The 27,907-nt window shown below is 45.0% G+C and overlaps 1 protein-coding gene across 3 annotated transcripts in view; it reads left to right on the forward strand.

Annotated features, from left to right (window-relative positions):
* LOC126199359 (protein yippee-like 2) overlaps positions 1 to 27,907 on the forward strand; it is a 671,041-nt gene that overhangs the window by 359,732 nt on the left and 283,402 nt on the right. For all 3 annotated transcript variants that reach the window (XM_049936229.1, XM_049936249.1, XM_049936239.1), the window contains exon 2: positions 8,896 to 8,946. The gene's annotated coding sequence lies outside the window, so the exon portion shown is untranslated. The remainder of the gene's footprint in view (positions 1 to 8,895; positions 8,947 to 27,907) is intronic.

The raw sequence follows: 27,907 nt of genomic DNA on the forward strand, positions 1-27,907 counted from the left end.
GTTTAGTAGCACGTGTGTTTGGGGACGGTTTTCTCAACTTACCACCAATACCGTGGACTTACAGATCTGTGTCGTGTGTGTTCCCTATGTGCCAGTTTTGTGTAGTGCCACGTTGTCTGGCACCACATTCTGCAGTTATCCTTAATTTATGGGCATGAGTGTAGTTCCCCTCGCTACTCGATCCTGTGCAAGTCTCTTCATCTTCCAATAACTACTTCGGCCAATAACTTGTTGAACCTGCTAACTATTTTCGTCTCTTGGTCTTCCTTTACAATATATACCCCACACTCTCTAGCACTGAGCCGGTGATTCCTTGATGTCTCAGAATGCATCCTGTCAGCCGATCGCTTTTATTTTTAGTCAAGTTGTGTCACAAATTGGTCGGCCGGAGCGGACGAGCGGTTCTAGGCGCTACAGTCTGGAACCGCGAGGCCGCTACGGTCGCAGGTTCGAATCCTGCCTCGGGCATGGATGTGTGTGATGCCCTTAGGTTAGTTAGGTTTAAGTAGTTCTAAGTTCTAGGGGACTGATGACCTCAGAAGTTAAGTCCCATAGTGCTCAGAGCCATTTGAACCATTTTTGGCACAAATTTGTACTTTCCCAGTTCCGTTCACTACCTCCTCTTACTTACATAGTCTTCCCATCCAATCTTCAGCATCCTTCTGTAGCACTACATTTATTCTCTTCATGTCTGAACTATTCATCGTCCACATTTCACTTTCATACAAAGCTACGCTCAAGACAAATACTTACAGAAAATATCCCGTAACACTTCGATCTATATTCGACGTGTACAATTTTCTCTTCTTTAGAAACGCTTTTCTTTCCATCGCTAGTCTACATTTTATACCTCTCTACTTCGGTCATCATCAATTATTTTCCTGCCCAAATAGCAAAACACATCTACTTTTAATGTCTCGTTTCTTAATCTAATTTGCTCAGCATCTTCTGAGTTCACTCGACTGAATTCCGTTATCCTTGTTTCGCTTTTGTTGATATTCAACTTACATCCTCTTTCCAGCCGCTGTCCAAGTTCAACTGCTCTTCCTGGTCCTTTACCGTCTCTGACAGAATTACATTGTCATCGACAAACCTCTAAGTTTTTGTTTCTTCTCCCTGAACTTTGATCTCTTCACTAAATTTTCCTTTGGTTTCATTTACTGCTTGCTCAGTGTACTGGTAGAATAACACCGGGGATACACTACATCCGTGGTGTTTCACATAGTTCTCGAAACACTCCTTCCCTGTCTTGTAACTCTCGGCTGGTTTCTTTACATTTTTAAATATAGCCTTTCGCTCTTTGTATTTTATCCTTGCTACCTTCAGAATTTCAAAGAATGAAGTGCAGTCAACATTGTCAAAAGCTTTCTTCTTAACCTATTTTGTAACAGAAGTCGTAGGGTCAGTATTGCCTCGCTTGTTCCTAGTTTCATCTAGGATTTCAAAAAAATTTCAAGGGTATATCTTTTACAAGTATGCACAAGTAACCTTGAATAGTTTTTACAATTACGTTTAGGGTCAAAGTTTTCATTTGCCTTTCGCAATTGCTCCATTTGTCCCCCTTCCACCAGTGGACGCGCAACGAACTCAATTTGTTCTTTTGGGAGCACGTTTTCGATTGTTGTGCAGCATCGGAGTTCGTCCACCCTTGTACGGAGTGTTGTGTTCTACAAGTTTGCACAAAAAAGACGTTAGAGCAGGGGGCCTTATCCAGTGGTGCAATGCGAGGTCCTTACGAGGTCCTATGCCTTACTCTCAACGAAAATCAGGCTGTACAGTTGTAAATGAGTTAAACTTATTGAAAAGTAACGGAGAACGCAAAGCGCGTGTTGTTGCTGTCTTATCGGCGCACATAGGGCACTGAACGAGAGTGCTAATGAACTAGCTTCACCAGGCAGATCGCTACTGGCAACATGTGGACTAGCAGCTTAAAACTGGCACCAAGGTAATCTTCTAGTTTCAATATATAAAATGAAATCTGCCCCACGTTTCAAACTTCATTCCTGTACAAGGTAAAGTATTGTGAAATCGGATGTACGTGTTTTCGAAGCAGCCTATACTCTGCAATCAGACAACAGTAAGTAACTGAAGTGGTAGATAGAGTGGATCGTGGCGTGTCACCTGCTGTTCCTGTTAGATGTGTATCGGCTCGTGAACTAGTAACTTCCGGTTGGCATTACCTCATCAGATAGTGCCTGACTGACTTACGGTCGAGTAACTCTAGATGTCGCGGAGCGGAACGTTAAAACATTTCACAATGCATTTCAAATGACGGCGTTCACACAGACGGAACGAAACGGAACGTCACTGTCAAGGATTCTTCGCTTACTTCGTAACGTAACCCTTTCCGAAGGTTGCATAATGCCTTGGTATTTTTGCTGTGTTATCTCACAAAAGACACGAACCATTTCAAAGCGGAAAATTACAGCTTTTACAATAACTTGACAAAAAGTTTTTCGACCCTGAAAATCTCAGGTCTAATGAAGGGAAACCTGTTTTATACGTTATTACGTTATTTAACAGCTAGAAACAAATCTAAATGCAAAGAACAAGGTAAAAAAGCATGATGTATTTCTTATAAATTTATTCTTTTGCGACTGTAACGAAAGCCATACTTAGACCAAACGCGTTTCGCTTTATTTCAAAGCATCTTCAGTTGTCAGTGTAACTATGTAATCTGTTCGTCAAGGTCGTCGACAGTTTTCATATTTGACTTTACTGCTGTTCAATGTACAATTATTGCTAATGATTTTTTGTTTCCTACGTTTCTGATGTTCTTTCACGTACTGGTTCCCGATTTTTAGAATACTGCGCTTCACTGACACTGGGTCTCTCCCGGGGATTGAGTGTTTGTGTTGTTCTCATTTCATCATCATCATCCGTGACAGTGGCTCGATTGGACTGTGTAAAGAATTGAACTGTGTAAAAAATTGGGACAAACCAAACATCATCATAATCAACAGATGGACTCGAGTTTGGGAGGTCCGGCCAACCTGATATGGGTTTTTCGTGATTTCCCTAAATCGCTCCAGGCAACTGCCGGAATGGTTCCTTTGAAAGGGGACGGCCGACTTCCTTCCCCGTCCTTCCCCAATCCGATGACCTCGCTGTTGGTCTCCTCCCCCAATCAACCCCCAGTTATCATCAACTAACACTTGATATATTTTGTATTTGATGATGTGCAGATGCATTTACACTACCGCCATAATATGTTTTGATGTTGGGTGATGCGACAGTTCAAATGGTTCAAATGGCTCTGAGCACTATGGGACTCAACATCTTAGGTCATAAGTCCCCTAGAACTTAGAACTACTTAAACCTAACTAACCTAAGGACATCACACACACCCATGCCCGAGGCAGGATTCGAACCTGCGACCGTAGCAGTCCCGCGGTTCCGGACTGCAGCGCCAGATCCGCTAGACCACCGCGGCCGGCTGATGCGACAGTCTTACGTTTTTTTGTAGCAGTGGAAGCGACTGTTACTTCTATTACCCTATGTAAGACGGACGATCCGTCATAACCTCAGTTTACCGTTCAGTAGAGGGCCGTGTGACGGTCAGGCACTTCTACGTTCCATCTAAGGTAAGCACACTACTGTTTGTCGGTGCCATTACGTTTAGTGCCGGACCTTCGACGTCCTGTGTAAATCGATCTTTAGCCAAGGGTCATAGTTTGATGATGTGTTGGGATCTGGCATCTAGTAAGCATCGAAGCTGCTGCTCTCTTAACATATTTATTGCTAATTAATCTCTCTCCCTCTGCCTCCCCGTTTATCCCGTCGTACAAGATCGCTGTTAACTTGGCAGATGTATTTAAACTTTCACCAGCCCAGCGTTAACCTTGACGAGCATGGAAAAAGGGAACCGGTTCTACTCTGCGGAGGATATTCTGACTCGTTAACTTGTCAGACGTTCGGTTATCTTCTGCTTCCGAATCTGTGGCAAAATACATTGAAAATTCTTGCGTTCTCTTACCAGATGATAACAACCCGAAATGCTCGTATCAAATATGCCACATTTGGCGAAGAATTTGGCGAAGAACTAACCACGCGCTATCATTTTCCCGTAAGTACTTTCCGCCTGATTCCGATTGGGGGAAAAATTATTTCCGCATTTTAATTGTTGTTCACTTGCTGAGCATGGTGCCGCTGTAATTGAGACACCAGATTCGCAATATGGAGGACACAGGGTTGTCGTAGCCAGACTGAATACTGTAATCCCCAAATCCTCCAAAAATGAACGATGAATATAACTATTCAAAAAAGCAGATAAAAATTCACTTGACGCCTTCCTGAGACACAATTTCCACTTCTTCCAAATTAATAATATAAGTGTAGACTAGATGTGGCTTGAATTCAAAGAAATAGTATCGGCAGCAATTGAGAGATTTATACCAAATAAATTAACAAACGACGGAGCCGATCCTCCTAGGTACACAAAACGGGTCAGAACACTGTTGCAGAAACAGCGAAACAAACATGCCAAATTTAAACAGAAGCAAAACCCCCAAGATTGGCAATCGTTTTACAGAAGCTCGAAATTTAGCGCAGACTTCAATGCGAGATGCTTATAACTTCTTCTTCTTCTCCTGCTCCTTTTTTCCCCATTCCCATCCCATTTCATTTATTTATTCGGTCTTACGTGAATTATGTTAGCGGCAAGAAACAATCAATGCCTTCTCTGCGCGATAGCAATGGAGATACTGTCGAAGACAGTGCTGCCAAAGTAGAGTTACTAAACACAGCCGTGCGAAATGCCTTCACAAAAGAAGAATAAGTAAATATTCCAGAATTCGAATCAAGAATAGCTGCCAACCTGAGTAACGTAAAAGTAAATATCCTAGGAGTAGTGAAGCAACTTAAATCACTTAAAAAAAGCAAGTCTTCTGGTCCAAACTGCATACCAATTAGGTTCCTTTCAGAGCATGCTGATGCATTAGCTCCATACTTAACGATCACATACAACCGTTCGTTCGACGAAAGATCCGTACCCAAAGACTGGAAAGTTGCACCGGTCACACCAATATTCAGGAGAGGTAGTAAGAGTAATCCACTGGGGGCCGAACCGCACAATAAACCTGCGTTCGTTGTGGGGCGGCGTTGGGGTGAATGGACTGCTGTAGCCTGTTGTCAGGTTGTGAACCACTACGGCGAGGACGAAGCCTCTCCGTCGTTTCTAGGTCCCCAGTTCCATACAACACAGTACGGTACAATACAATATGTATCTTTGAAATGAGACTACTGAATTAAGTTACAGTTCGCCGTAAAGTCCGCTACAAACCTCCCTCCACTCCGTAAATTATTCCCGCACTCACCTCCACTATCCACTGTAAATGGAAGTCTTATAATATTGCAAGGAAACGAATCATTAATTTCTTGTACACATCCACTTGCGTGGAATTCATTCTTGCTGAAAGATGTCGCATTCGAGGAAGCAAGTGTTATGATAAGTCTTTCCAACAGCTGACAATGTCTTTTATTCTTCCACTTAGTCTTCTTTGAAGATTGTAGAACTGGTCGCAGCAAGATACCAGTTTTTCTTGTCGCACCTGAGATGGGGATTTTGTAAAGCTACACGAAGTATTCTGCCGTGGAATTATTACGTACTAATTTGATGAAAATTTCTTGCCACCAAGTAGAAGTTCTCTTCTACGGCGTCTGGGTGGACGTAATAGGAATACCATCTGATACGTTTTTGCTGTTACTGCTGCTGTTCATTAAATGTGGGTAACCTTCTACTTAACATTCAACAAGCAAAATTGATACTTTTCGCAGAGGATACTAATGTTATAATAAATCCCGTTACGTCAAAAGCAACAGAAGAGTTGGTAAATGATATTTTCTAAAGAATTCTGAAGTGGATCTTTTGAAAATGGACTCTCCCTAAATTTTGAAGAAAAAAAAGTCTACATTCAGTTCTGTACAGCAAATAGTCATACCAACAATTGATATAGCACATCAGCAGGAGTCAGTAAATAGGGTAGAATTCTCCAGATTTTTGGGTGTACGTATTGATGAAAATTTGAAGTAGAAGAAGCATATTACTGAGTTTCTCGAACAATTAAGTCCAGTTACATTCCCTCTTCGTATAATTGCTAATCTTCGAAACCAACGTATCAACCTTCTGACTATTTTTCTGGGGTAACTCGTCACTTAGAAATAAAGAATTGATTTCAAAAAAAAGCGAGCAGTAAGAATAATACACTGATCAGCAAGAACATTATGACCTGTAGAGGCGATAGGAGCGTCACTTAGCGAGGAGTGACTGTTACCCCGGCACACGCACGGTGCATGTAGTGTCAGCGAACGTGCAGTCCGCGTGTACAATGGCGAGACGCGCCAGCTGTCTGAGTTTGACAGAGGGGAGATTGTGATAACCCGGAGGTTCGGCACGGAAACTGCACGACTTGACGGGTGTTCGAGGAATTCTGTGGCGAGGCTCTCCAACTCAAGGTGAAACCATGTCCAGGGGTTGTGGTGTCGGGCGGCCATCCCTCGTTACAGACGTCGGACGTATTAAGCTGGGCAGACTGGTAAAACAGGATGGAGAATTGTGCCGGAACTAACATCGGACAGTGCACAGAACACTCACAATGATGATGGAATTCTGCACCCTACGACCCATGCGTGTGCTATTGTGAACACCACGGCATCGGCAACTACGATTAAAATGGGCACGTGACCATCTGCACTGAACGATGGAGTGGTGCCAGAGCGTTGCATGATGTGATGACTCCCGATGATCATGCCGATGGGAGGGCGCGTATCCGTCCTCTTCCAGGGGAACAGCTGCCTGAGACCTGTACTGCAGGACGAAGGCAACCTGGAAGCAGCGCCATTGCGCTCTGGGGAACATTAACGTGGACATTTATGGGCCCAGTGGAGCTCGTGCAAGGCACCGTGACGGTCAAGGAGTGTCATACACTGATTGCAGACCATGTACATCTCTTCATGACGATCAGGCTTCCCGACGGTAGTGGTATTTTTCGACTTTCAACAAGTTAGTGCGGTATATCACAAGTCTGGATTGTAATGAAGTGGTTCGAGGAACCCAGTGGCGAGTTCTAATTGATGTACCGGTCCTCCAACTCGCCAGATCTGAACTGGATCGTACACATATGGGATGTGATTCAAAGTGGCGTCAGAGCTCACGCCCGCCCCCCCCCCCCCCGCCCCCCCACGCCTCCCGTTTCCCTGAATTTACGGGAATTGGGTGACTTGTGTATGCAGATGTGGTGCCAACTCCCTTCTATCAAGGCTTCATTGCTTCCATGCCACGACTCGTCGCCACTGTTATCCGTGCCCAAGGTGGACATACCGGCTTTTAGGTAGCTGGTCATAATGTTCTGGTACGTGCTGTTCATCCGCGGATGTCACGTAGGCACATCTCCGTGGAACTATGCATTTTTACTACTCCATCACAATAGATACATTCGCTAATGGAATTCGTCATAAGTAATCCATCACAATTTGAGACGAACAATGGTGCCCATGCCTACGACACTAGAGGGGGAAAAATGACCTTCGTTACTCATAGTTAAAGCTGTCAGTGACTCGGGAAGAATTTTGATACGCAGCAACAAAAATATTTGATAATTTGCCCATCAACATGAAGTTTCTGACAAGTAGCAACGCAAGTCTTAAATCTAATTTAAAATCATTTCTCCTGGAGAACTCATTGACGAATTTCTATTTAATAACTGGTAGACAGTAAAAAAAAAGGACGATTATGTGTAGTTGCATGAGTGGAACTAAAATGTTTCCATTAACGTTAACGCTAATCAGCTGTACATACGAGGTGTGGCTAGAAAAAACCGGACTAGTACTGGTGAAACAATAAAACGAATGCCATAAGGCTGAAAGTCGCGTGGCCTGTCACGTGACTCGCTCCGCCTACTGCTCGAGTTTCATCTGCCTCCTGCACTCAGTCTGCCCGTGGCGTCTGTTTTAAGTAGTTGACGTTTTGTCTGTGCGTCGGAAAATGTTGAGTGTACAGAAAGAACAGCGTGTTAACATCAAATTTTGTTTCAAACTAGGAAAATCTGCAAGTGAAACGTTTGTAATGTTACAACAAGTGTACGGCGATGATTGTTTATCGCGAACACAAGTGTTTGAGTGGTTTAAACGATTTAAAGATGGCCGCGAAGACACCAGTGATGACACTCGCACTGGCAGACCATTGTCAGCAAAAACTGATGCAAACATTGAAAAAATCGGTAAACTTGTTCGACACTTTCCTTGTCAACTCCTGTTAACTCAGACACTGCTCTGATTGTTAAACGGCGATCTTGTCGAACAAGTTTACCGATTTTTCAATGTTTGCATCAGTTTTTGCTGACAATGGTCTGCCAGTGCGAGTGTCATCACTGGTGTCTTCGCGGCCATCTTTAAATCGTTTAAACCACGCAAACACTTGTGTTCGCGATAAACAATCATCGCCGTACACTTGTTGTAACATTACAAACGTTTCACTTGCAGATTTTCCTAGTTTGAAACAAAATTTGATGTTAACACGCTGTTCTTTCTGTACACTCAACATTTTCCGACGCACAGACAAAACGTCAACTACTTAAAACAGACGCCACGGGCAGACTGAGTGCAGGAGGCAGATGAAACTCGAGCAGTAGGCGGAGCGAGTCACGTGACAGGCCACGCGACTTTCAGCCTTATGGCATTCGTTTTATTGTTTCACCAGTACTAGTCCGGTTTTTTTCTAGCCACACCTCGTATGCTGTAAAATAACACGTCCCACATTATTTCGATGAGAGAATCGTTCATATGATCTATGGAACAGCTAACTAACTTTCTTTCTTTTACTATTTGTTCAGTGTAATGTAATTGTAATGATTGCTGTTGTTGCAGCTCACTAGAGCCGGCTTTGGTTCTGTGTTTCAGGTTGAGGTGATATCGCAGATGTGCAGCGAGACCCATCGTCCTAGTTGAGCGGTGAGTACCTCGCCAGCCCGCGGGTGCCTTGGGCAATTCCCAGCCAAGCGCGCTCCAGCTAATGGCCTTCTACACGCTCCAGCGCGGACGGAGACGGCGGTTCGTGAAATCGCGACTGGCGAATCGGCGAGGCGAGGTTAAGAGCGCCAACCCCGCAAGTGCGCCGCCTGTGTGCTTGCGTCACCACGAGCCCCCGGCCGAATAGCCTCCTTGCAATCTGTGCCGGCCTCTTATCTCCCTGTCGTGTTCGACTGGCCAGATAAAGGGTTCTCCCCTTTCCCAACACTCTGCAGCCGGCGGCGCGCTCACCGGCGTTGTCCGGCCAATACAGCTTGCGGCGGGGAAAACGTGCAGTCCCGTATGTGGGTTCTAACCAACCTGATGCGAGAATACGTTAAGCCTACTACTTCACTGTTACCTCCGTGGTTTGCGTGTCCTTCTAGCATCTCTTCACAATCATGTAAATGGTACCAAACTGGTGCTCATTCAGTATGTAGCAATTCACCCATAGGAAGGCGTCTTGCAATGGTCGCTGAAACGCCGGAATTTTATAGTTGACAATGCGGCCTTAAACCCAGAGGAATTTTGTTGACTGTACTAGCTTGATGTGTCAAACATGTTAACTTTCGTTTAATTTTCTACTTCATTCGATACATCAACTTGAATTACCATAAGATCAATGTACTTCCTCTTTAGATTACCGACTTCTTACTTTTCTTTTTCACCATTAGACTTACTACAGTCTACATCTACATGGTTACTCTGCAATTCACACTTACGTGCCTGGCAGAGGGTTCATCGAACCATTTTCATACTACTTCTCTACCATTCCACTCTCGAATGGTGTGTGGGAAAAAAGAGCACCTAAATCTTTCCGTTCGAGATCTGATTTCTCTTATTGTATTATGATGACCATTTCGCCCTACGTAGGTGGGTGTCAAAAAGTATTTTTACATTCGGAAGAGAAAGTTGGTGATAGAAATTTCGTAAAAAGATCTCGCCGCGAAAAAAAAACCCGCCTTTGTTTCAGTGACTGCCACCCCAACTCGCGTATCATATCAGTGACACTCTCACCCCTATTGCGCGATAACACGAAACGGGCTGCCCTTCTTTGGACTTGTTCGATGTCCTCCGTCAATCGTACCTGGTAAGGATCCCACACCGCCCTGCAATGTACCAGCAAAGGGCGGACAAGTGTAATGTAGGCTGTCTCTTTAGTGGATTTGTCGCATCTTGTAAGCGTTCTGCCATCATAGCGCAGTGTTTGTTTCGCCTTCCCCACAACATTATCTTTGTGGTCTTTGCAATTTTCGTAATTGTAATTCCTAGGTATTTAGTCGAATTGACAGCTCTTAGATTGTACGATTTATCCTATACCCAAAATTCATCAGCATTTTTAGTACCCATGTGGATGACCTTGCACTTTTCTTTGTTTAATGCCAATTGCCACTTTTCGCACCATACAGAAATTCTCTCTAGATCATTTTCCAATTGTTGATCGTCTGCCGATTTTACTGGACGGTAAAACAATCTAAGGGGGCTGCTCAGATTATCACCTAGATCATTTATGTAAATCAGGAACAGGAGAGAGCCTATGACACTACCTTGGGGAACACCAGGTATCACTTCCGTTCTGCTCGACGATCTGGACCGGAAGTGATTTGAGTATTTTCGCAACACCTAAATGTCTACTTCTGTGTCACTCATGCTAACAGCTGTTCTGGTTTTGAATTCTTGAATATTTACTTCATCTTCTTTCGTGAAGGAATTACGGAAAACTGTATTTAATAACTCCGCTTTAGTGGCACCATCATCGGTAACATATCCATCGCTATCGCGCAGTGACGGCATTGACTGTTTTGACTGTCTTTACTTCACTATTATTTACAAATTAACTCTGCTTTGGGGAGACCAATTCGGGATGGCATTGTACACGAAAGCGTCTTGGGAGATCCTCGAGCGCCCACTGCTGTGCCGACGACGGAATGTACCCTTTGTGGTGGTCAATCCTGATCCTCGTAACAACGGTCAGCTGTCTCGGAGGCCATCAGGGTACGCCACTGCCTGTGAGTAACACGGATCTACGACTGGCCTTTCCATTAGGCAGGAACTGTTTCTTCTGGCCTGGGAAGTGGGTTTCTGGAAGAATAACATCTTTCAAAACATTCCTGGGAACCACAGCTCATATTTTACATGCACTTCTTACTCAGTTGTTGTCCGCCCCCGGTAGCTGAATGGTGCCGGCACGGTAGCTCAGCGTGTTCGGTCAGAGGGCTAGCTGCCCTCTGTAATAAAAAAAAACTGAGTCAAAGAATCAACGATCCACTTGAACGGATGTCATGTGACGTCCGCCCAGACCAAACGCTACGAGCAATACCGAACAAATTGAATAAAAAAAAGTCAGCGTGACGGATTGTCAATGCTCTTGGCCCGGGTTCGATTCCCGGTTGGGTCGGGGAATTTTCTCCGCCCAGGGACTGGGTGTTGTGCTGTCCTCATCACCATTCTTTCATCCTCATCGACCCGCAAGTCGCCGAAGTGGCGTCAAATTGGAAGACCGGCACCCAGCGAACGGCCTGCCCGACGGGGGCCCTAGCCATACATTAAATTAAAAAAAAATACTCAATATTTTTTTCATAATGCGGGGCTACGGTCATAATATATTTCTTTAAAGTCAGTACCGCCATTAGACTGTTGTTTATTTGCACTTGATAATGGCACTTTGAAGCCGAAATCATGATTGTGTAAGTGTAAATGTAACAATGCAAATAAACAACAGTCTAATGGCGGCTCTGACTTCAAAGTAAACAACTCAGTTGTTTTCTCGTGCTCAGGACATTCTGTAGTGCGTGATAACAAAGTTTCAGAGCTCTTTGCTTTTGCACTAGCCTGTGGACTGGCCGGCCCAATTTTCCTTAATTGGAGGGACGTTCACGCTATGCTCTACTATTGGCAATAGCGGCGAGAAGAGAGCGCCTCAACAGTGTTCAGGAGAGACGTTGGAGGAAATTGAAAATCACACTATTTGTTCGGAATTCATTCAGGGGACACACTGTTATTCTACGCTTCGTCTGGAGCCGGCGCCGCAATTGGGCTGGGTTCACAGTTCTGCGACTTGGCAAAATTTCGCTGATGAGTCGTGGTGGCATCGTGTACATTGACCCTGCTGCCACGAACGTTACGTGAGTGTTTGGTAAAACTATAGCTCGGATCTGAATGCAACTTGCCATCTTTGATTCAGGTTTCGTGACAACCTTTCGGTCTGTCTAACCTGACTCCTTTCGTTTTGTCTCTGATTTTTCTCAATGTTTTACTTTCGCTTTTACTCTGTTTTTCAATTTTTATACAATTTTAATTGTTCACTTTTAATTTTCGAACGATATCTCGCTGGGGCGGTCCATACATCAACCTTTTCATTTTAAAATCAACTCAATGTCAGTTGTGTTTACAGTTACCATTTCTTTTGGATTAACGTTAATGAATCAAACTCTTACCAGATCAACGTGTTTCATTTAGTAGCTAGAAGTTTCACCTTCACTAATATTGGTAACGAGTTATTTCTACCACAGATGTTATGGCCACAGTAAATTTTATAGGGGTGTTATCCAACAAGCAAACAGTGTGCAGCCGGCCATTGTGGCCGAGCGGTTTTAGGTGCTTCAGTCTGGAAACTCGCGACTGCAACGGTCGCAGTTTCGAATCCTGCCTCGGGCGTGGATGTGTGTGATATTCTTAGGTTGGTTAGTTTTAAGTAGTTCTAAGTCTAGGGGACTGATGAAAATGGTTCAAATGGCTGTGAGCACTATGGGACTTAACAGCTGAGGTCATCAGTCCCCTAGAACTTAGAACTACTTAAACCTAACTAACCTAAGGACAGCACACACATCCATGCCCGAGGCAGGAATCGAACTGCGACCGTAGCGGTCGTGCGGTTCCAGACTGAAGCGCCTAGAACCGCTCGGCCACACCGGCCGGCCCAGGGACTGATGACCTCAGATGTTACGTCCCATAGTGCTTAGAGCCATTTGAACCATTTTGTAGACTGTCTGGCATTTTATTTCTACAGTTTTAAAGTGAGCCAAATGTTATTTTTTGAATGTGCTACCTTTTTTCGCATTTAGAAATAACTGCATGTGTGGTGACTGTTGATACAGTAGGTAGTGTGTGCTTTGACGCTCATATACTTTCACCCATGATTCTAGTTACGGTGCGTTTTCTGTACTCTGTGTAAAGTAGTGCGTCGTACTTGTATATTGGCCGTCATAATTCGTTGATTTCTGTTTTCGATATCACGAGAGTGTAGCAGTGCATCACTATTGTTGTAGATTTCGGCACCAGGGTTTGAAGTTAAGGTCCTGTACTGACATTCAGCAAAAATCTGACGGGGAAGACATCCTGACCTATAGAAGAAAGCTGCAGAAAACGAGGCGCAGTGCAGCGTTAACGAGAAGGATTTTAAAAATAGAAAGAGTATCACGAGGAAAACTGCTCGCCTGAGTGGACACAGATTTCCGAGACTTTCTAAAGGACCATTAGTTTCTTTCGCTGTAGCAGAACAAAATTGGTGCAAAGTGTAGGTTTCCTTTCACGATTCAGCTGTTCCTCGTCTGAGATTCCACCCCCATTGAGACTCGGGCAAGGCGCATCGCTCGGTGACCTTTAGGATGGGTGCGCCGAGGTAATCGCAGGGCGCGTCTGCGTCTGCGAGGCGCCACGCCGAGGCGTTCTTCCGTAGTGTGCCTAGTGCGGATCCCCTGACGGAACGGAACTGGAATTTCATTAAGGAAAAGAGAGACTGCTGTCGTAAGGAAGGAACGAGTTTGGCCGTTTCGTCGTTGTCGAATATTGTGTGTGTGTGTGTGTGTGTGTGTGTGTGTGTGTGTGTGTGTGTGTGTGTTTAAGGGGGGGGGGGTTACTCTGAATAGGTTAGTGCCCTCGAGCACACTTCATCGAAGCAGACACTTAATAATTTAAGGACCTCGCACACGTTCCTGTTGCTCTGTCACGTATACCTGTACATGTCTATCTGTACGGGCTTACCTGCACAGATGTTCAAGACATCCATGCTGTGGTAAGCCTGAGAGGTTTTCATCTTAACTTACGCTTACAGCTTCGAGAGACGAAAGCTATTAGGTCTACAACTTTGCTTCCGTCGTTTAGCAGTAGACGGCATTTGTGGAAAGTAATGGCGCAAGTCGTAATTCGTGTCATACAGTAAGCTTATGCATTTGAGAACATAACACCATCAAAATACTAGTCGATTTTTGATTGCATCTTATTCTCGGCTGAATATGTCAACGTACGACCCAGTTCTCGTCATCTGCGGGAGGTTTTAATTTTCTGCTCTGATATGAAGAAACCTGCGGCTGAGGTTCATAGAAAGCTGCCTAAGACCTACGACGAGACGCCTGTTTGTGACAGAACTTTGCAGAAAATGATTTCCATGCTTCAAGAACGGTGATTTTGACGTTGAAGACCGGTTTGATTGTGAAAGAGAGAGAGCTTTCGATGCTACTGCAACCGACGGGAACAATCACAGGAGATTGTTATCGAAAGCAATTGATGTGTTTGAGCCAATCACTCAAAGACAAACGGCCACAATACAGCGATAGGCATGAAAAGATGATTTTGCAGCAAGACAGTGCACGACCCCAAGCCGAAAATCCTGTCAAAACATACTTGGAAGCCGGCCGGAGTGGCCGAGCGGTTCTAGGCGCTACAGTCTGGATCCGCGCGACGGCTACGGTCGCAGGTTCGAATCCTGCCTCGGTCTTGGATGTGTGTGATGTTCTTAGGTTAGTTAGGTTTAAGTAGTTCTAAGTTCTGGGGGACTGATGACCTCAGCTGTTAAGTCCCATAGTGCTCAGATCCATTTGAACCATACTTGGAAATGTTGAAATTGGAAGTTCAACCCAACTGCTGTATTCCCTGGATCTGCCTCCCTCTGACTGCCACCTTTCTCGATCTATGGCACACACTTTAGCTGACTAGCACCTGTGGTCATATGAACAAGTGCAAAACTGGATCGATTCATGGATCCTCTCAAACGATGCCCAGTTTATACACTGTGGGATTCGTATGCTGCCCTAAAGCTTGGAGAAAGCAGTGGTCAGCGACGGCCAGTACTTTGAATCGTAAATTTTTTTCTAAGTTTTTCACAATGAAGTCTCGAACTTCGAGAAAAACCGGCAGAAGCAAAGTTGTAGACCTAGTATTTAGACGTAGTGAGCTTGTTACTTGCTTCATAAGAACGAAACAGATGATAGTAGCACAACGCCAGTACGTTAACTTTGCCTAGATACATTCCAGACTTCATTGAAGATCAGTAGTTTTTTCCCTGTACATCTGTTTACGATGGTCTTTTCAATGTTTTTTTAAAAGATAAGCGCCCGTATCAGCCTGGCTCTGGATCGTTTTCACCCCGATTTTGTGCAGGCAGGTGTCACAGTTCGCTTCCATCTCTGCTGCTGCTGCTGCTGCTGCTCTTCCGCCTGCCCCTGTCCTCCACCCCCATCTGTAAAAGAAGAACACTGTCGTCATCACCACTTTTCACGTGACAAAGATACCGTAGAAATTTGACCAAAATAACAATGTGAAATGAAGAAAATGCTTTAATGTAGTAATAAGAAATTATTCACATCAGTGCTGAGTACATTGAATTGCATGAATTGCAGATAATATATCATCCTGACAACTTCCGGAGCCAGCCGTGGTGGTCGAGTGGTTCTAGGCGCTGCAGTCCGGAACCACGCGGCTGCTACGGTCGCAGGTTCGAATCCTGCCTCGGGCATGGATGTGTGTGATGTCCTTAGGTTAGTTAGGTTCAAGTAGTTGTAAGTTCTAGGGGACTTATGACCTCAGATGTTTAGTCCCATAGTGCTCAGAGCCATTTGAACCATTTTTTGACAACTTCCGCAACATCATAATTTAACCCAGTGATAAGTGCTAATGTGCTACAGCGGACTGTAAATATCGCACTTAAATTATGCCATTTCTCTCTGAATGCAAACCGAAATTCGCATCAAAAGTACGCCATTTGTCTTCGAACGGCTGCTCGTATGCAGATGGACGGAAACGTGTTTTGTTGCGCTCTTTCCGCGGTAACTAGAAACTAACTTAAAGTGCTGGAATGACGGTCAGCCGCGCTACAATTACCTCAGGGAAGGGAAGCACCTGCTTTTGACTGCGGATGCTGTCGGGTGACGTCATCCCTCTCGCTACTGTGAGTGCTGTATTGCTCATAGCACGAGTTGAATATTTATTTTTTGAAAGTGCATGTAAATTATTGTGCAAGCATAGAGTATGAGTGATTCTGAGCAGTATTTCACGTATTTGTGCCATAGGAAAATAGGAAGTGGCCAAGAGCACCAGCTGGCAGTGTGTTGGCTCGTGTGTGATTCCCACTGCTACCTTAACTTTTTTTTGTGATTCCTGACAATATTGGACGATTAATTGTAAATTTAAATATATTTAAACAGTTTAATTTATAACCATAAAATTAAATATATTTAGTTACGATTACTACCCTTGTAAGTCAAAAGGCTATAGGTGGTAGTAAAAAAGCGAGTATACAAGAAAATTAGTGTGGAAGTGTGTGAAAGGTGTTGGATCTGTAGGTGTGATTTTTAGCAGTGCACATTTTCTTTGTATGTTTGCTATTCAGGAACAGCATTGCGTGGGGTACAGGAGGATTGAAAAGTAGAAGACGTATTAATGCATTAATTAAAGTGGAAATGAACAACATGTAAAGAGCATAGTTATCTTAGTGCGTTGGGTAAAGCTAATATCGCAACAGTAGTAAGACACGTCCATCATGACGACATACTGAAACACAGCCCATTTATTTCTGTAATATTGTAGCGCATTGGTAAAATCTTGCGCGAGTCGCCATTGATTTACACGATAGAAAATCAAAGTGGACTCTCGCCACTGTCAGTGTAACACCAAGGTCTGTACACCATGTTTATTTGGAGGATATAAACAGTTACTTGTCTGCTCCGCAGTTGACTTGTTAGCCTAAGAGAATGCCTTGCGAAGGACTCGGATTCAATTTACGTTACTGCTAGCGATTTTTCCTTCGCGGGAGGACTAGAATGGAATCCACGCAGTCTCGTAGTGTGATTTTTGATGGGCTACTTGAATGAGAAGCAGCGACTTGAAGGTCTGGAAGCTCACAGTGCCCCGGAGAGTGGTGTGCTAACCCCGTGCCATTCCACTCTGAATGACGCCGCATGGACGAGAATGAGATGGTGGCCGGTCAGCACTGATTGGTCCTGTCAGGGCCAGAACGCTAAGCAGTCTTTCTGTTGTTTTTTTTTTTTTTCCCTTCTGCCCAGGCGCACTCGACATTTTTTGCTTGACCGATGTGCCTGTGCTCAGATTTATTGTTTCCAGTAAATACAGTAGGCTTTTGAATGAGCGCCTTTCCGTGGCTGAAAATTTTCCAGGAGAAAAAAGAAAGATTATTAAGTTTTAATGTACCGTTCAGATCGAGGTCATTAGAGACGGATCGGGAACATTGCTTCAGTAATGGGGGAAGGTAATCTGCCATTCCGTTTCAAAAGAACCATCTCGCCATTTACCTAAAGCGATGTTGGGGAATGACAAAGAAACTAAATTGGATGGCCGGACGTGGATTTGAAACGTCGTCCTCCCGAATCGTCGAGGGCGGTGAAGCAGTAGTTGGCACAATGGACTCGCATTCGGGAGGACGACGGTTCAAAACCGCGTCTGGCCATCCAGACGTGATATTTTCCCTAAATCGCTTTAGGCAAATGCTGGGATGGTTCCTTTGATAGGGCATGGCCGATTTCCTTCCATCCTTCCCTAATCCCAACTAGTCCGCAGCTCGTGGTCGTGCGGTAGCGATCTCGCTTCCTACGCCCGGGTTCGATTTCCGGCGGGGTCAGGGATTTTCTCTGCCTCGTGATGACTGGGTGTTGTGTGATGTCCTTAGGTTAGTTAGGTTTAAGTAGTTCTAAGTTCTAGGGGACTGATGACCTCAGATGTTAAGTCCCATAGTGCTCAGAGCCATTTGAACCATTTTAAATCCGAGCTTATACTCCGTTGCTAATTACCTCGTTTTCGACTGGACGTTAAACGCTCCTTTTCCACCACCACCACCACCACCACCACCACCACCACTCGAATGCGAGTCTAATGTGCCAATCCCTGCGCTACCTCGTTCGACGAAATTTTTCAGTAGTCTGTCAGTACGCAAGTCTATTTGCAGAGACTAGCCCTCAAATAAGCAACCGAAAACTACCCTGTGTTAAACATAGCTTTTACTTCTTGTAGAATTCGTTGTCGTTTATGAAACTTACTTGTTTTCATCTACATCTACATCGATACTCTGCAAATCGTATTTAAGTGCCTGGCAGAGGGTTTTTCGAACCAACTTCACAATACACAATTATTCCAATCTCGTATAGCGTGCGGAAAGAATAAACTCCTATATCTTTCCGTATGAGCTCTAATTTCCCCTATTTTATCGTGGTGATCTTTCCTCCCTATGTAGGTCGGTGTCAACAAAATATTTTCACATTCGGAGGAGAAAGTTGGTGGTTGTAAAAAGATTCCGCCGCAACGAAAAACGCCTTTCTTTTAACGATGTCCAGCCCAAATTCTGTATCATTTCTGTGACACTCTCTCCCATATTTCGCGATAATACAAAACGTGCCGCCTTTCTTTGAACTTCTTCGATGTACTCCGTCAGTCCTATCTGGTAAGGATCCCACACCGCGCAGCAGTATTCCAAAAGAGAACGGACAACTGTAGTGTAGGCAGTCTCCTTAGTAGGTCTGTTACGTTTTCTAAGTGTCCTGCCAATAAAACGCAGTCTTTGATAAGCCTTCCCCACAACATTTTCTGTGTGTTCCTTCCAATTTAAGTTGTTCGTAATTGTAATACCTAGGTATTTAGTTGAATTTATGGCTTTTAGATTAGACTGATATATCGTGTAAACAAAGTTTAATGAGTTCCTTTTAGGACTCATGTGGATGACTTCACACTTTTCGTTATTTAGGGTCAACTGTCACTTTTCGGACAATTCCGATATTTCTTCTAAATCGTTTTGCAGTTTGTTTTGATCTTCTGATGACTTTATTAGTCGATAAACGACAGCGTCATCTGCAAACTAGCGAAGACGGCTCCTCAGATTGTCTGCCAAATCGTTTATATAGATAAGGAACAGCTAAGGGCCTATAACACTACCTTGGGGAACGCCGCCGGCCGCGGTGGTCTCGCGGTTCTAGGCGCGCAGTCCGGAACCGTGCGACTGCTACGGTCGCAGGTTCGAATCCTGCCTCGGGCATGGATGTGTGTGATGTCCTTAGGTTAGTTAGGTTTAAGTAGTTCTAAGTTCTAGGGGACTAATGACCACAGCAGTTGAGTCCCATAGTGCTCAGAGCCATTTGAACCATTTTTTTGGGGAACGCCAGAAATCACTTTTGTTTTACTCGATGACTTCCCGTCAATTACTACGAACTGTGACCTCTCTGACAGGAAATCACAAATCCAGTCACATAACTGAGACGATATTCCATAAGCACGCAATTTCACTACGAGCCGCTTGTGTGGTACAGTGTCAAAAGCCTTCCGGAAATCTAGAAAAACGGAATCGATCTGAAATCCCTTGTCAATAGCACTGAACACTTCATGCGAATAAAGAGCTAGTTGTATTTCACAGGAACGATGTTTTGTAAACCCATGTTGACTGTGTGTCAACTACCTTCGAGGTAATTCATAATGTTGGAACACAATATATGTTCCAAAATCGTACTGCATATCGACGTTAACCTCAGTTTGGAAACAGGTGTCTGTAAAAATATGAAAGCTTTTTAGTAAAATGTAGATAGGGAGGGGAAGAGTCACAGATCTTCCCCCGTGGATTTGCACCTGTTCTATACTTCTCAGTCCTCAGTGCATTACTGTGGTGGGCGGACGAGCTTTATGGTTGGCGACTGCTGTAGTTAAATCACGTGGTAAATACGACATAATTCAATGTCAGAGTTGCGAACAATGTTGTTCTCAACTTGCTTCTCGGGCTGCTGCATCTCTCGTGCCGAAAATCCGGCCGCTAGCGCAGCAGTTGGTTGGGCGAGCAGCAGGAGGAGGACTAAACGCCGCCGCGGGATTAGGCAGATGGCCGCCCGTCACAAAGACGGACGCTAATGCTCCTTAAAGCGCCTCCCGCTTCCATTTTAAATGCGCCTCCCAGGACGCCGTAAAGCTCGCAGCCAGAAATTATGTATTATTCCGGCCGCTCGCGTACCCGTCTCCGCACGGAGAGCCACGACACTGCGCGGTTTACCCTCGCTTTAGCCTCAACCCGAGCGCGCCTCTCTGGCAACTCTGCGCTCCTGCAGGGTTTGTCATTTTATTCCTGCCAGAACTTCTCGGGTTGCCGGTGAGGACAACCGTGCAGGGGATTACGCAACTTGTTTTCACAAATTACAGTGCGCAGTAGAAGTATCCCGATAATGCTTTGCCAAATGGCGACGTGATTTTTAAAAAAAAAAAAAAAAAAAAAAAAAAAACACGACCGACTGATCAGCATATCTAAATGTTTGTCCACACGATGCATCCTTCTTCGAGCGCAATCGCACACGCACGAGAGTAAAACGGCCATGCACAAAAATTTATGGAGAGAATGCATGTAGCATGGGCGTTCTCGAGTCCACACGTTGCCTCATTGTAGTCTGCTGTATATCCCCTTCTTGGCTTGGAGGCTTGTCTTGCGTTTGTTGTAATGAAAAGGCGACAGAAAAAGAAAACGCAAAAAATGGCTCTGAGCACTATGGGACTTAACATCTGTAGTCATCAGTCCCCTAGAACTTAGAACTACTTAAACCTAACTAACCTAAGGACATCACACACATCCATGCCCGAGGCAGGATTCGAACCTGCGACCGTAGCGGTCATGCGGTTCCAGACTGAAGCGCCTAGAACCGCACGGCCACACCGCCCGGCAAAGGAAACGCAAAAGCGACTGTAGTTAAAGAAAGATGTAAATAACAGACGTAAGAGAGATACAAAGTGATAACCTTTTGCCTGCAAATTTCAGAATGAGGTCATAACGAGATTTTAAATTTTCTGCTCAGGAAACTAGGCGATAAGGCTGGCATTCAAAATTTCAGTCACTACTTACGGGGGGCTTACCAGTTTTGAGCTATTTATTCCACATTTTAGCACAAAGCGTTTCCGTGGTTATTTCTGAAATTGAGAATGCATAAGGAAGTTTCTCAATAATTATGTGAAGGTTAATAAAATTTCGGTGCTTCATTTGTATTTTATTTTCTTACTCAATCCAAATCATGAAAGATTATGTAGATTAACATCCTCGGGCTCGACAAACTTTGGAATTTCATAGACTCCAGAATCCACTAGACAGGACGCTCATTTTTTAATTTTGTAGTTTTGCATCATAAGACTAATTCATTTCTATTTCTAGTCATTTCTTCTCTTCAGATGTCAGGCTTCTCAGTTGTTGTGATTTTAAATCGCCATAGCATGAGTATACACTTTTCATGAATTTCTTCTTAATTTTTCTCTATTTCGAAACCTACGGTATCTTATTCTTCACAGAAATATGATCGAAGGCTTTTTATCTAATATTTGTCGCTCATGGTAGCACATCTCAAATTTTTATTCAAATAAGCTTCAGAAGCGGCAGTCCATAAGAGTAACGTAAGCGTGCTTCTTTCGAGGTCAATAAACATTGTATGTTTCGCTTGAGCCTTGTCCCGCAATTACGCAGGGTCAGCCATCGTTAATCGGAGTTGGCACGTTAATGTTTTAAGGGGTGGCCGGATGCCCTTCCTGCCGCCACCCCGTACCCCCCAGGACGGAATCAGTGCACCACAACTGTCTGCGTCGAGTGTAATCCATGGAATAGTGCGAAAGTGTTCAGATGTCTGCGAGCCGTGTACCTGAGGCGGAACATGGGGACCAGCCGTGTATTCACCTAGCGGGATATGGAAAACCGCCTAAAAACCACATCCTGGCTGGCCGGCTCAATGGGGTCAATGGACATTATTGCACGTAAATCGCTACGTACCATAACGTCAACATAATACACGATCACACTCACATGATCCCTAGCTGCCTGTCGTCTGCTAAAAAGCGCAAAGATTTCTACCGAAGGCGCGTAGCAATGCGCTTAACGCACGGCTTCTATTCCCAGGAAGTTAGCCGGCCGCGGTGGTCTAGCGGTTCTGGCGCTGCAGTCCGGAACCGCGGGACTGCTACGGTCGCAGGTTCGAATCCTGCCTCGGGCATGGGTGTGTGTGATGTCCTTAGGTTAGTTAGGTTTAAGTAGTTCTAAGTTCTAGGGGACTTATGACCTAAGATGTTGAGTCCCATAGTGCTCAGAGCCATTTGAACCATTTGAACCCAGGAAGTTACGCGTGCACAAATGCTCATGCGTAATTGCGCTGTTGGAAATTTATGCCCATGCGCAAAGTTGAATACAAGAAAGGCATCTTGTACACGCACGTTCCAGGTTCCAGAATGTAGTCGCCGCAGATGCCTGTCCTTTGAGACAATGCATGCATGTCCGAAAGAGCATTGCACCACACTTCTTACCAACACAGACTCTGCGCTATCGTATTTATCCGCCGATATCAGGCTCGCGACCTTGGATTAAACGTCTCCCCTGTACGGGAATCACAGTTAATGTAAGAGTGTAGGTTAATGACACATGGACGACGACATATGGAAGTTTGGGTCTGGCCTGAACGGAAAGCCGAAATCGTTAAGGCGACCGCCTGTGACAGGCTGGAAATCCGGGCTCGAGGCCCAGTCCATCGTAAATTTTCATTCCTTTCTACGGTTGGAGTTGGCCGTATTCTCAAATGCGAGTACATATCCTGCAGTTCACTCCAGTGGTTGTTCCTTCAACGCTTGTCCGAAGGAACATTGAATCATACTTCTTACGAACACAAGCACTACAATATCCTGTATCTACAGCTCCACGAATTGCTCTTTCCTCTTCGAAATTATCCAAGATATAATCTCCTCCACCTACGTATGCTAGATCAGTTATTGGAATAGGATCTGGCGTGAATTCTCCAAAGCCGGCCGGAGTGGCCGAGCGGTTGTGGGCGCTTCAGTCTGGAACCGCGCGGCCGCTACGGTCGCAGGTTCGAATCCTGCCTCGGGCATGGATGTGTGTGATGTCCTTGCGTTAGTTAGGTTTAAGTAGTTCTAAGTTCTAGGGGACTGATGACCTCAGATGTTAAGTCCCATAGTGCTCAGAGCCATTTGCACAAATTTGAATTCTCCAAGAATCGATATCATTCACGTTGTCGCAACTCTTCCATGAGATGTAATCAGAATCAGTCTCCTCAGTTTCCTTTCGTCTTTGTGTCCTTGGACGTCTCAACGTCGCATTCCACATTCACTGAAATGCGGAGCGCGAAATAAAGAATCTGGTATGTCTGATTTTTACCTCTTGGAGAGGAACGTGGCTAATGAAATGCGGCACCGTTTTACGTCACAAGCAGAAAACGGGAGCCCGCATATTATATGGCGTTAAACATCGTATTTATTGGGTTTTCCTTCTCTTAGAGAATGTGGTATGAGTGTAAGCTGTCTCAGACCATTGGCAAAATGAGGATGTCTCCAAAACGCGTCATTTTAGCCACGATTTGTTGTTATAAAATGACAAGAAGGTACTTTACATATTGGTAGGTAAAGGTTTCTTACTGGTTCATCTTGTGTGCTACTAGTGTAAAGGATACCGTTTCAATGCTACGGCACGTCTTTTTGGTACAATGTGCGTATCAGACACAAAATAATGACATTCGTGGATACAGTTTTTACTGATTGTAGACCATATACGAGGTTATGATTGCTTTATCAAAGTTGCAGCTGCCCGGGTTTTTCAACGGAACAATAAACGCACAATGATACTGCAGTGACATTCTGTACCCATTCATAGGAGAACTTGCGGTAAGTGAAATACTGAACTGTTATTTTCAGCAAGATGGTGCAACCGCGCATACAACTCGCGTTTCATTGTCACTGCTTGCTGATGTTTTTGGTTATCGCATAATTTCACTGGGACTTCGGCCTCCACGATCGCCTGACCTAACACCACCTGACTTTTTCTTCTCGGGTGCAGCGAAAGCAGCTGTCTATAAACATCGTCCAAATTCCGTCGATGAATTGAAAATAGCAATATCCACTTTCACTGCTTCTGTTACAGAAGAAATGTTACAGCTTGTGTTTGGAAACATGATTAGACGAATTGAATTGTGTATTCAACTGCAGGGGGAACACTTTCACCATTTAATGTGAAAATTTGTAAGTAAAATTGAGTATTCAATAAATTAATAACTTGTATTTCACTGAGTTTCATTTCGGTATACTCACTGCGCCATACGGCACGCGCGACTAACAATCATACGGCACTGCGGAGAGACTTTTTGAACACCCTCGTACAATACAAAATCGAAATTGGGATGATTGTTCAATTGATTTAATAAATAACTTGTGCTAGTGTATATCTCAGATCATTATACAGCATTGTTATTTTCATCTACTAGCAATTCGTTGTTTAAGTCATGGTCGAGTCAAAAATGTTCTTCGCGATTTTCTCCACTGTTCTTCGACAATCGCCAACAGAATTAACGCAGCTGTTTTACGCGTAAAGGAAGTGTGTGGTCTGCGAACCAAACAAAGCTGACAAAGGCCGCTGAGAGCGCAGATCACGTTGACTAGTTCGGTCCGCTTGCCGATGGTGCTGTCTCTCGTGAGGTAGGATGTCCCGTCCACCCCCACGTCAACGTTAGCTGCCTCGTCTCGTGTGAGGACAGCGTAAAGCCGTCGGCACACGGACCGTGCATCCGAACGTTGAGTGTGCCGAGTTTCTGACGCCATAGCGTGGAATAGCACGTTCGGGAGTCTTTCCGAACGTGAAGAGCAATATCTGGGATGTTACATATTCTGAGCGTGCGTCTGAGCGTTTAACCAATGAGATGTCACAACGCCACCTGCGTCACACGCACGCCGTCTCCCTTCAGTAGCGAAGCGCCATATTGGCATTGATTTCAAGCCTATATGTATAATGTATATATGTTGTTTCTGAGCACCAGCAAATTGAGAATCACTGGAAAACTCGTTAACTGTGTGATTCGCTCCAATAAAATAATGAGAAAAATCATATTCGTGGCAAAAGAATTTTGTAACTTCCGTATTATGAGAGTAGGCTATTTGAAGGCAGCGACACACTGAATACCTACCCAAAACGCATTGTTCTTGGTACAATTTGTTATAATTAAATTTCAATTAGTAACATACCTACGATTAAGGTTTCTAGCAAGTGGTAAGATAATATGATTACATAAAGGGCGTGTGTTGTTGGTTTAGCTTCTGTCAACAGATCGCCCGGCATTGACGGCTTACCGATTGAGTTTTACCGTACCCTTCGGGACCTCTTGGCACCACGGTGGACGACTATGTATCAAGAACTGATGACATCTGACCAAGCAATCCCACCCGCCTGTGCTGAGGGCCATCATCATACCAGTCCACAAACCAGCCCGTGGTTCAATGGTCACGAGTTACAGACCGCTCACCCTACTCAATGCCGATTACAAGATTTTCGCGCGCTTACTGGCAATGCGGCTCCGAACAATACTCCCTCATATCCTCTCGCCAGAGCAAACGACGCCTGGAGGACAAGTTAACATACAGACTGCCACAGGGGAATGCCGCGACTTAATTGCGATGGCGGCGGCCTGCAGACTCCGTGCAGCGGTCGTCGCTATAGACTTCGACAGCGCCTTCGATAAAGTGCGTCATCGTTTCCTGTTTTCGGTGGCAGCCCGAATGGGCATCCCCCCTCCGTTTCTCGACGTCATCCGGCGTCTTTACGACAGTGCCAGTTCACGTGTCCAAGTCAATGGACGTTTAGCACGGCCGGTACCTATCTGCCGTTCGATACGGCAAGGGTGCCCCGTTTCTACCCTCCTGTATGCCATTGCCCTTGAGCCCCTTATTCGGGGCTTGACGACCAAGCTCTCTGGCCTCACCCTACGCCAACACACTTTTCGCTGTCGGGCATATGCTGATGACATCCTACTCCTCATTCGCTCCGGCTCTGAGATTCGAGAAGTCCTCGAATTGATTACCCGTTATGGGGCTGCCGCTGGCAGTGCCATGAATGTCGCCAAATCTTCTGCAATGCACATTGGACGAGGCCTCCAGGAGGGTGGAGTAGCACCCCTGCCGCTTGTGCGGACTTTCCGCTACCTGGGCATTACCTTTGTCCTACGGTCACACACACAGCGGTAACGAATTTCCGTCGCCTGTTACACGTCATCCGCAACGACGTCCGCCAGAAACTCTTGCGCCGCCAGGACACACTTCAACGGGTTGAGTTTCTTAATCTTTATATGGCATCAAAATTGGTTCACATCGCGCAAGTTCTCCCTCTGCCAACTGCAATTGGGCGCAACCTTCAGGCGGCTTTTGGCTATTATCTCATGGCTGGTTCCATGTTTAAAGTTCGTTATGAGACACTTACCCTGCCCTCACGGGATGGTGGAGTCGGGCTGGTCAATGTCCGTATGCGAGCTGCAGCCTTGTACATTGAGAAAACAGTGGATGGGCCAGGGTACATCTCTAACACGCAGCTTGCTTGAGGTCCTTCTACTTGCTTCCACCTCACCACCGGTGTCTGTCGGCCATATCGTGCCTCATATGCCCCATATTTCGACCTTTTTCGTCGACTACAGTTACATACATACCAGTCTCCCAGATACACGCCCACCCAGGACTAAGGATTTTTACAGCCTGTTGCTGCGCTGTGTTCCCCGGAATGTGATGGAGACCAAACATCCCTCCATCCAGTGGCCCATTGTGTGGACTACCGTCCACCAGCTGTGGTATCACATAGTCAACAGGAAATTTGCCACGAAGCAGCGACTGCACAACATTGGCTTGTCAGAATCCCCTCTTTGTCTCCTTTGCCAGCAACTGGACACTGATGAACACCGTCTGACATGCGCCTCATCGCAAGATGTATGGCGCGTCGTGCAGCAAACCATTGCCTGCTATCTCCGGGTGCCACCAGACACAATCGAACCTCGAATGTTTCTATACCCGGAGGACAGACATTTTCCTGCCGCCAAATGTCACGCTATTACGTGGGTCAAAGGGTGGGCGGTCGCTTATCTCTTTCATGAGGGACCTAAATCCCGCCTCGACTTCTGGACCTGTTTACGAACAGCCCATGCAGCTCTCGAAAACACGCCACGTTACCGAACACTATTTGCTAACTATCTTCGAGCTGTCTTTGTTAGACCTCCACTGAGTTGGGGGGTGCTTGGCTCAGAGGGCACCCTCCTCAACCGCCTACGATCGATTCTAATTCTGACCTCCGCGGATGGGAGAGCGCGTCGCAGATTGCGCGGATTTTATTTCTTTTTGCTTTTCCTTTTTCTTTTCTTTTTCTTTAACCAGAATTTATATTCCATTTCTCTTTCGCCGATGTGTTCACGTAATTTCATGATAATAGTGAATATTACAAAAACACATGCAAATAAATAAATAAAAGGGGACACTGTGGCCAGGCCTCGGGTTTCGACCCCTGCCCACTTTGCCCCCCAAGCCCCCACCGGTCCACTACCACCCCAAAATAAAAAAAGTAAAAATCCTAAAAAAATAAAGAAGAAAGCGTAGTAAGTGGCGTCCCTGACCATAATTGATTTGTTTGTTGGGGCGGTGGTTCGCGTCTTGATACTTCCAAAAATTTTTTCCGTAACATTCGCGTTTTTTTAGGTTCTGATACTTTATTATTAGTTTAATATAAGTATATATTATAATATTTGATGTTATGTAAATATAAGTTCACCTTTTTTAAGGGGTGACTTCGTTCGATTGGCTTAATCTACAGGACAACTTGCGCCACTTGTAAACGATATTTCGCTCCTTTTTTTTTTACGCTTCGTAATTC

This window comes from Schistocerca nitens, chromosome 1, assembly GCF_023898315.1.
Source record: "Schistocerca nitens isolate TAMUIC-IGC-003100 chromosome 1, iqSchNite1.1, whole genome shotgun sequence".
Taxonomy (NCBI): domain Eukaryota; kingdom Metazoa; phylum Arthropoda; class Insecta; order Orthoptera; family Acrididae; genus Schistocerca; species Schistocerca nitens.